General features: G+C 47.8%; 1 long non-coding RNA gene across 1 annotated transcript; it reads right to left on the reverse strand.

The window, feature by feature from the left end:
• Positions 1-7,789: 7,789 nt before the first annotated feature.
• LOC136946378 (uncharacterized) lies at positions 7,790-9,451 on the reverse strand. Its single transcript, XR_010876890.1, has 2 exons — positions 9,341-9,451; positions 7,790-8,215 (listed from the first exon to the last, which is right to left on the reverse strand). It is a non-coding gene; the product is annotated as an uncharacterized lncRNA (long non-coding RNA).
• Between the last annotated feature and the right edge of the window lie 1,166 nt (positions 9,452-10,617).

Below are 10,617 nucleotides of genomic sequence, written 5' to 3' on the forward strand. Positions count from 1 at the left end.
CTCTTTACTTTTCCACGCTGCCTTCCTTCCTTAGATACCCAGCGCTCAGAGGGGGAGGGGAAAGGGTTAACTTCTCCTCCTCTCCCCACCACGGCCCTCTATTTAATGACCTCAGTTCAGTGTTCTGTTTGATTTGACCCTGCTGACCGTGTGGGGTCACAACCCCATCCTGCACCAGAACAAATTACCTTTGACCCCAAGGGAAGGGTTAGGCTACACCATCTATCTATCTGTCTATGTATCTATGTATATATGTGTCTGTCTATCTATATATCTATCTATCTATCATATAAAAGGTCAGCTGTATTTTTCTGGCATGTGATCTGAAATGGAAATAGAAGAAGAGGAAATTACATAAAATGACATCAACTTTATGTGTTGGTAGATTTTCCCTTTGAGTGCCCACCCAACAGGAGCGTTTCAATACATAATGCTCTCTGTTTCATTCAAGTCAGTCAAAATTCCCTGTTACATCATCCTCAAAACCCTTGCCGCCCCCCTCCCAACAGCTCTCTCTTATCTTTGCTGGTCTTGTCTCTGAGGGATGACTCCTTTTTGTCATAATCACCTTGGAGATTGGGGACCAATGGCAAAGCTGAGTGGAGCAGAGGAGAGTAAAGAGGAATAAGGAGAGGAGAAGAGTAAAGAGGGATGAGGAGAGGAGAAGAGTAAAGAGGGATGAGGAGAGGAGAAGAGTAAAGAGGGATGAGGAGAGGAGAAGAGTAAAGAGGGATGAGGAGAGGAGAAGAGTAAAGAGGGATGAGGAGAGGAGAAGAGTAAAGAGGGATGAGGAGAGGGAAAGAGCAGAGGGGGCAAAAGAGGAGAGGAGAGTTGAGTGGGATGAGGCGCGCAGGAAAAGAAAACAGAGGGGCTGAGGAGGAGAGGAGAGGGGGATGACGAGCTGAGGAGAAGATAACAGTGGGGCCAAGTGGTGGAGGGGGATGGGGAATAGAGGAGAGCGGTAGAGGAGAGGAGGAAAAGAGGAGAGGGGAATAAGAAACAGAGGAGAGGGGTATGAGGAATGGAGGAGAATAGAGGAGAGGACAGGAGAGGAGGGTGAGGAACAGAAGAGAGGAGGGTGAGGGACAGAGGAGAGGAGGGTGAGGGACAGAAGAGAGGAGGGTGAGGGACAGAGGAGAGGAGGGTGAGGAACAGAGGGAGAGGAGGGTGAGGGACAGAGGAGAGGAGGGTGAGGGAAAGAGGAGAGGAGGGTGAGGGACAGAGGAGAGGAGGATGAGGGAAAGAGGAGAGGAGGGTGAGGGACAGAGGAGAGGAGGGTGAGGGAAAGAGGAGAGGAGCGTGAGGGAAAGAGGAGAGGAGGGTGAGGGACAGAGGAGAGGAGGGTGAGGAACAGAGGAGAGGAGGGTGAGGGAAAGAGGAGAGGAGGGTGAGGAACAGAGGAGAGGAGGGTGAGGACAGAGGAGAGGAGGGTGAGGGAAAGAGGAGAGGAGGGTGAGGAACAGAGGAGAGGAGGGTGAGGGAAAGAGGAGAGGAGGGTGAGGGACAGAGGAGAGGAGGATGAGGGAAAGAGGAGAGGAGGGTGAGGGACAGAGGAGAGGAGGGTGAGGGAAAGAGGAGAGGAGGGTGAGGGAAAGAGGAGAGGAGGGTGAGGGACAGAGGAGAGGAGGGTGAGGAACAGAGGAAGAGGAGGGTGAGGAACAGAGGAGAGGAGTAAAGGAAGCCGTCCTGTCGGCTCATCTGGTTGTCCCGGGGATAATGTGAGGGGACAGCCTTGGCTCTGCCTGCACCACGGCAACGCTGGCGATGCCAGGGAGAGAAGGAGGATGAGGGAAGTAGAGAATAGAGGGATGAGATGCTCTCCTTTTGAGCGCTGCGCTCTGCCGCCCTCGCTGACAGCAGTCGGAGGCGCGTGGGGGCCTTGATGTCACACCCTGTAGGTGTTTAAGCTGCTTACTTACACCATGGAGAGACAGAGAGCTGCAGGCCGGGGGTGGGGGGTCACGGTGGTAGGAGTATGTAATATGGTAGTAATATGTGTAGGGGGAGGGGAGTTGTTGTGGAATGTATGTAGGTATTCACAGGTTGTGTGAGAGGTGGATTGTACACATTTTAGAGAGCGGTGAAGAAGTCGAGGGCTGGATTGAGAACTGAAGTTTTAGTCAGGCAGTTACAGTCACATAGCCTTCCCTTGTTTTACCCCTTCCCCTCCCTCCCCTCCCCTCCCCTCCTTTCCCCTCCCCCAAAACTGTGTGCTCAGGCCGAAAAGGGGTGGGGTGGAATGGGTTAAAACTGAAAACTTCCAGATTCTGGGCACTGGGTGAGGCTTCATGGGAAAGCGTGGGATGAACCAGCCAGGAGATGACTTCTTTCAGGAAGCAGGGAGGGAACAGTGCATGTGTGTGTGTGTGTGAGTTTTTGTGTGGTGTGTGTGTTTATGTGTGAAAGGTGGCTCATTTGTAGAAGGGGTGAATGAGGGGTGACCGGGTCTGAAAATTGAGAAGGGGAGGAGCAAGAGCAAGGAAGGAAGGGGAGAGGCAGGGGAGGAGGGGGGGGGCAGGGGAGGAGGGGGAGAGGCAGGGGAGAAGGGGGGAGGCAGGGGAGGAGGGGGGAGGCAGGGGAGGAGGGGGGGAGGCAGGGGAGGAGGGGGAGAGGCAAGGGAGGAGGGGGGGAGGCAGGGGTGGAGGGGGGAGGCAGAGGAGGAGGGGGGGAGGCAGGGGAGGAGGGGGAGAGGCAGGGGAGGAAGGGGGAGGCAGGGGAGGAGGGGGGGAGGGCAGGGTAGGAAGGGGGAGAGGCAAGGGAGGAAGGGGAGAGGCAGGGGAGGAGGGGGAGAGGCAGGGGAGGAGGGGGAAAGTGGTCGGGTAATAAAGGGGGGAGGGGAGCTGATGGACAAGGAAGGCTTTTGTAAGAATCATATACAAACACAGAAAAACAAATTCACAGACTTACACTCACGCACACACATTCACACAGAGAGTGGTATGGAGGATGACAGGTGTCTGAGAGTCTCCACAGCTCCACCCGTGATCAACTGTGGACACAAATGTGAACCAATACTACACACTTACTTACTCGCAAGTAAGGACACACCCGTATCTCCTATGCACACACTTTTTAATCTCTCTCCTCTTTTTCTTACTCATCTTTCTGTCTTCTCAGCAAACCTCCTTGTTGATGCATGCGTTCTCAGACACTCCCTCCCCAGGTCAGTGGCTCTGTTTGTCCTTCCCCTCCACCCCTCCTCCCCTTCCCTCCTTCATTCCCTCTCCCTCTCTCCCTCCCCTCCCATCTTTCATTCCCTCTCTCTCCCTCTCCTCCTCGCCTGACCAGTTTCTCTAATTTGGTTTTTAATTTTTTCTGTACTCATCTCCCTCTCCCTTCAGCTGTCCATGTTTGTGAGTATAACCCAACCCAACCAAACCCTTGATGTGTGTGCTGTGTGTGCATGTAAATGGATTTTGGCTTTGTTTTCCAAAAAATACTGTTATAACTGGCCAACAGTAGAACAAAACTCTATAACATTGCTCTATGAGTGTACCCAAAAACGCGCACACACACACTACAGAAGCTGAATGCCATTTTTATTAGCAAAGTGTTTGTCTGTTTAGTTACATTTTGTTAGAATGTGTGCGTGTGTGTGTGTGTGTGGGGGGGGTGCTTACAGTAAATTAAGACATTTAGGAAAGCAGCAGACAGACAAACAAACAAACAAACAAACAAACAAACAAACAAACAAACAGATAAAGCAGACTAGAACAGCACAGTACACAGGGGAACAAAGAGAGAGAAAATGAGAGGAGGAGGGAGAGAGAAATGGGGAGAGAGAGAGAGGGAGGGAGAGATGAGAAGAGGGAGCAGAGAGTCTAGGCAGAGGAGGTAAATAGAACCCCCAATCAATACAGTCTCAGTTAGCTGCCTGAGCAAGAGAGAGAGAGAGAGAGAGAGAGAGAGAGAGAGAGAGAGAGAGAGAGAGAGAGAGAGAGAGAGAGAGAGAGGAGAGAGGCAGAGAGGAGAGAGAGAGAGAGAGAGAGAGGAGAGAGAAAGTGGGTCAAACAATGAGAAGAGACCGTGAGGAGGAAGAGGGGGAGGAGGTGATTGGAGGGAGAAAGCAGTCAGGACGAGAGCGAGTTGAGGGAGTCATGAAGTGACCCTTACTGACTCCACCAGGCCAGTGGAACCTCAGAGAATGGATGGGAGGGAGGGGGGGAGGGAGGGAGGGGGGAGGGGGGCATGTAGAGGATGGAAAGACAGCTTGTAGTGGTGTGGATAAAATATCAATGGTGTAGGAAGGTGTGTGTGTGTGTGTGGGGGGGGGGGGAGATTTGAAAAAGGGAACGGCGGTGCAAGGACATTCTGGCCTTGTTTTTGAGAAGCATGAGTCTCTCCATCTGCTGTCTGACTCTCCTTTCTCTCCTGCTCACATTGCTGCGTCCACCACACCATGGCCACACCACTGACCCTGAACACTATTGATACTTAAGGAAGTCAGGCTTTATTAATCGAACAACAGTTTTATCAACCTACTACTTGAGACCAGACTACACTCAAACAAGAAGCTGGCTACTGTGGAAAAAAAATAACAGAAGCTCAGTCAATCCCGGACCCCACCCATCCAGAACAGTCCTTCATGACAGTACAGTGCACAGTGCCCTGCAGACGTGCTGCAGGACTGGAAGAAAGCTCTGTGAATGTATTATATGCTGCCCTCAGCGCAGGGCGCAAAGATAATGTCAGATGGATTAGTGTTCTTCCCGTAAAAAAGTGTTTTGTGTGCCTACTGTATCAGTGTTGCTAGTGTATACTCTCTATCTTCCCTCTCTCTCTCCTCACCCTCCCTCTACCTCTGCATCGCTCTCTAAATCTCACTCTCCTCATTTTCCTATTTTTCGTCCAGTCTCCCCCCCCACGCTTTCTCTCATCCCCTTTCCCTCTCTCTCTCTCTCTCTCTCTCTCTCTCTCTCGCTCTCTCTCTCTCTCTCTCTCTCTCTCTCTCTTGCTCTCTCTCTCTCTTTCTCTCTCTCCAACCTCACAGTCCAGATGGCCTAGCTGCCCCCCACACATACTCCCCCACACACACTCCACCTCACTCCTTCCCTTTCCTACGGGAACAGAATCCGAACCACAGCTCTCCCTTAGAGGGAAGGACCTTTCACACCCCCGACACCCCCTCCATCCCCACTGAAACCCCCCCCCCCCCACCTCCCCCCCCCCCCGCCCCCTCTCTCCCCCCCCACACACGATCACTGCTGCACCTCCTATATGCCTCCATAGACCACCACACATGCCCGTGCAAACGCCCAAACGCACGCACAGTACATGCAGAACATAGTGTTCAGAATAACGTCTGTTTCACCAGAGGAGAAGTACAGTGAGAGAGGTTCTAATGTGTAGATATGTGACTGACACAGCTTCTGCCCAGTGGTGTCTCATCTATGGGGTACGCCTCTACATAGTCTGTTATAACTAAAGCCCATTGAAGTAACAAGTGAACAGAAATCTAGTAGTTGATTGTGTCCTTGAATCACGGAGATGGTTCTACTGTTGCTAAGGGTACAGTGTATCTATAGGCAGCCTACAGTTCCCCGCAGGCGTACTGTAGCAGCATAGGAGTGGTGGGTGGAGAGGAAGAGAGAAGGGGGGGCACTCCCTCCTGAACCCCCTGACACACACACAAACACACATATAAACACACACAGATGAGATCAAGGATGAGAATTATAATTAGTGGGCAGGGTCAGGCGTGGTTCAGGAGAACAGGGGTAGGGGCATCAGGAGAGGAAGAGAGGGTGAGAGAATGAGAGAGAAAGGGTGAAAGAGGGAGAGACAGATAGTGAGAGTGTGATAGCTAGAGCTGTATGTAGCTTGTGTCATAGCCTTTTCATGGAATCCCTTAACCACCCCCCCCACACACACACACACACACACACACACCCACGCTACCCACACATACAGAAAGAGAGAAAAACAGAGAGAGAAGGCTTGACGTAAGACGAGGGTGGGAGTATATTGAAAAGGTAGGGGTAAGACAATGCTGGTGAGTTTTTGTGCTTGTGCGTATGTGCACATGCGTGTGTGTGTGTGTGTGCACGTGCGTGTGTGGGAGGAGGCATTGGCCAGGGGGTGTGGGGGAGGAGGGTTAAAGTGGCAGGGAGAGGGGTGTGGTTGACAGTAAGAGAACACACAGGAAGTAGTGAGGCAGGGAGAGAGGAAGTGAGCCACCCCCGCATTGCTCCGAGGCTCTGCTGGTTCAGTGTTTAGGCTGGAGCTACACTACTGACCTGGCCTGTACAAAAGCCAACGTTTCCACATCATGTGGAACTGCCGTGCAGTTTCCGTAACCCCAGGGAACGTTAACCTCACCTGCTCAGGTCACACTCATCATGTTCACACTCTCTCCCCTCCTCTCTAGACCCAGCCCCCCCCCCCCCCCTCCCTCAAGGCCACCCTGGCTCACGTGGCTCAACCCTCCACAGATGACCGGACGTCTGTCACGTCTACATCGGTCAATTTCACAGTTCTTGTTTGAGCAGTTTGAGATCCCAGGGACACCACAACATCAGAAAAAAAAATCCTTTCAGCCTGTAGTTTTTTTACGCTTTACTTTTTTATAAAGTAATTTCTTTATATTTTTCCATCCAACCCCGTCCAATCCAGATGATATACAGATGCCCAGTTCAGTGTTTACCCGTACATGCAACTTACATGACCTCAGCCGCATAAATAACCTTCTGATCTGACCTCGGTCGCCTTGGTTACACATTATCTCACCCCTGTGACTGAGTTTAATCTCCCCTGCAAGGGCCAGGGCTCTATCTGACATTTGACCCCACTGAAAGAGAGGTCACTTGAGTCACGCCCTCCTCACCTCTTCTGGTCAGAATGAATCACACACACGTCTATTCTATCTTCCTTATTCATATGGCCACCTCTCACCTCCTCATTCAGTTAATGGTAAGTGTGTGTGTGTGTGTGTGGATGTTGTTGTGCAGTCAAACAATTGCACTATGTGTGTGTGTGTGTGTGTGTGTTAATTAATGGACAGAGGTTTGGTAAAACACCTCTGCAATTAAGTATATATGATCATGTTATTAGATATGTAAAAACTTGCCACTGCTCTACACTGTGTAAATACGTTTTGCAGACAGGGCACTACTAGATATATGTGGACATATGTATGATGCAATAAGATGAACGCAGAAGGGCAGTCAAAGGTTGTTAAAGTGTGGAAATTACACACTATGAATATCTATATCATCTTTTAAAATAGCATTAATCTCAGTCAACTATATTCACACAGGGATGTGGTCTGTAGAATTAGTGTGTAAACTTCCCCCTCTAGTGGTTAATGAGACAGGCTGCCTCCAGCTCCTGTCTGAGCAGCCTGTGCTGGAGTTAGGGTGCTCTTCATTTGTCTCACTCACTGTTCACCTTCAGGTCTAGGGTTTGTCTCACTCACTGTTCACCTTCAGGTCTAGGGTTTGTCTCACTCACTGTTCACCTTCAGGTCTAGGGTTTGTCTCACTCACTGTTCAACTTCAGGTCTAGGGTTTGTCTCACTCACTGTTCACCTTCAGGTCTAGGGTTTGTCTCACTCACTGTTCAACTTCAGGTCTAGGGTTTGTCTCACTCACTGTTCACCTTCAGGTCTAGGGTTTGTCTCACTCACTGTTCACCTTCAGGTCTAGGGTTTGTCTCACTCACTGTTCACCTTCAGGTCTAGGGTTTGTCTCACTCACTGTTCACCTTCAGGTCTAGGGTTTGTCTCACTCACTGTTCAACTTCAGGTCTAGGGTTTTACACTTTCATCTTAAATGAAGAAATAGTCCAAAAATTGAACGAAGAAATTAAAGGAGTTTAATTATGTTTTTTTTATCCCAAATTTATAGTTCCTCATTTGGAGAGTTTAGTCAGTATCTTATGTTAGCAAGTATTCATACCAAATTTACTACTTGATATCAACTATTCATAATCACATTTGATATATTTCACATTCATGCAATGTATTGGCTTAAGTGTATGTAGATAAAATATTCAGTTTGTTCTGGTCTGATCCGGTCTGCTTCGGTCTCGGCTGGTCGGGACCGGTCTGGGTGTTTCCTTACATTGCTGGTTTCATCCTGTATTAATGGCTGAAATGAGGTGGTGTTTCATGGGCTGACGAACCTGAGATTGAGCATTAAAACACCATTCTCAGGTTGGACAGTCCTGGAAAGAACCCCTCCAGATGCAGGAGACTACATGCTGCGCCTTGGCCAGTCTGGTCATGGAGGAACAATAAATCACACAGGCTTAATGAGAAACCTTTTACAAACATTAGTTATAGTATCATTTTTTTGTTAGTGTTATATAATTGTAAGCACCTTTATTAACATATTTTGACATAGAAATGACCCACCTAATAAAGTATTATTCTAATGTAATTTATTTAGCTATAAATAACAGATAGAAAATAACATAATAAATTGTTGAGATGAGTTTTTAGAATATTTCGTAAATAGTCGTTTATCGTCTTAGTTTCAGTTACAATCGTCTTTCAATCATGTTGTTCAACAGCAGGACAGTCTGGCGCCAAAACTCTGACAAGGTTTTTAAAGGGGAGTGACTCCTTTATGCCCTTTTGTATCAAGGAAACACTTTTAATGAGTTCTTTGATTTCCCCACCATGTTGTAATAATGATAAATCAACTGTCTGTCTGCCAATGTGCCATCAATAGAAGAGCAGCAGAGACAGAGCTAGGCAGCCAGCACCGTTCACTTCAGCAGGGTGAGAGAAACATGTTTGGCTGTCAAGGGGAAGAGGTTCAGTATAGCGGCCCTGGGTTATTAAGCATTAAAACCACTCAGAGAGCAAATTAAAGTCTCTGCTGATCAAGTCTAATGCACCAGACGCCTCTCAGCACCCTAACCAGGTCTGCACACGTCACCATGATGAGAGTGCTCGACAAGGACTGTTTAGTTTAAATGTATTCGACAGACAAGGAGAAAGACAGAGAAAGACGGACAGCGACAAACAGGCCGAAAGACAGAGACATGCACAGACCCACACACCCCAGTGTAAACTACTCTATCCTCTTTACTAGGCTCATCCAAAGCCCTTTCCCATAATTCAGAAATACCTCTTTATCTGAATAATTTATTCGCTCCGATGATTCCGTTTTATGACACAGCCATGATAAACTGTCAGCACACCACTCTAACCGTAGCCATCCAGACAGAAACACACTGCCAGCTAGCACATTAACAAAACAATCATCAAAAAAGTTCCTTCGTTTCTCCATGCCTAACCCTCTCCTATCACAACAAATGGAGAATTGTGGTGGGTGTGCCAAGTCATGGCAATAAGGTGGGTTTGGAAAGTCTCCCTACCCCCTCCTGTCCTTACCACTTTGCAGACCTTCTGTCTCCTCTCTGCCCAGAGGGGAAATATGGTGAGAGCTCTACAGATGGATTCAACCCAGAAGACAAGCCAACGGTCACCCCCTCAGAGAGAGGGTACTTACAGGTTAGGCACCAGCAGGAACTAATGTGCACACCCAGGTTAGCTTTGTTTTATCGGCCAGTCGTTTCGTGACCTCATCAGGAACCTGAACTGCCAATAGGGACTCAAGACAGACGCGCACGCATGCAAAGACACACAAATACACACACACATACACAACTCCTTCCTGTTTGTTACTGGTGTAAACTTTCCATGACTCAAGATCCATGAGATCTACAAACAAATATTTGAAATTCTGTGAAATTTGAAATAGAAAGGCTAAAGACAAGAGTATAAATAAGACTATTACAGACAGGTGGTTGTATGAGCGTCAGTGCTTTGATGTGACTAATCATGACCAATCAACCTATGCAAACTACTCTGTAAAATATACTATGTATGTCTGTACTATATAATTCATAAAAGTATAATAAAACATACATAATTGAATCGAATAATGTCTGACTCATCCTCTCTTCGTGAAGTAATGAATAGTATCTACATCAGAGCAAGTAATGAATAAAGGCAAACCTAAAGAAAACATTCAAATTCATTTAATGAGGCCATGGCTCTTTAAATCGTTTAAAAGCTTTGTTATTCATGTGGCCATATTCCTGTCGCTACTCATGTAGACTCATATTGGCAATTTTTACTTTTTAAATACCTAATACATTGATCTTACCATTCGCTTCCCGCGTCATTTGTGCTGCAAACAGGTGTCATTGTCCTCTGCTCTGTGTGTGCCCGTAGACGGCGCGCGCCACAATTGAAAAGATGTGTCCTACCGTGCGAATAATAAAGGTAGACATTACTGAGTCTGAATCCTCATAGGCTATTTATTATTCTGAATATTTGTCGGTTTGTTTTCATATATAATTTTCAATTGGATTCGGTGTCAGTATCATTATTGTGGAAAGTGATAAAAGATCGAAGTTTTTTTTCCATTAAGAAGAGGGCAACCACAGTATCCTTCCTGTATATTTTCAAAGAGAATGTAATTCATCGCTCCATCTCTTTCTACGTTGCTCGACAAAGCAAACCAAAAGACCATGTGGTTTGTCCAATTCTCAAACTATATAACGCCCTCGTCGTCATTATATATAAATATATGTGTAAACTAACTCGCCAACCCCAAATTGATATGTATTGAATGAACCGTTTTGGAAATAAACTTCTATGGG

The sequence above is a fragment of the Osmerus mordax genome, chromosome 7, assembly GCF_038355195.1.
Source record: "Osmerus mordax isolate fOsmMor3 chromosome 7, fOsmMor3.pri, whole genome shotgun sequence".
Taxonomy (NCBI): Eukaryota; Metazoa; Chordata; class Actinopteri; order Osmeriformes; family Osmeridae; genus Osmerus; species Osmerus mordax.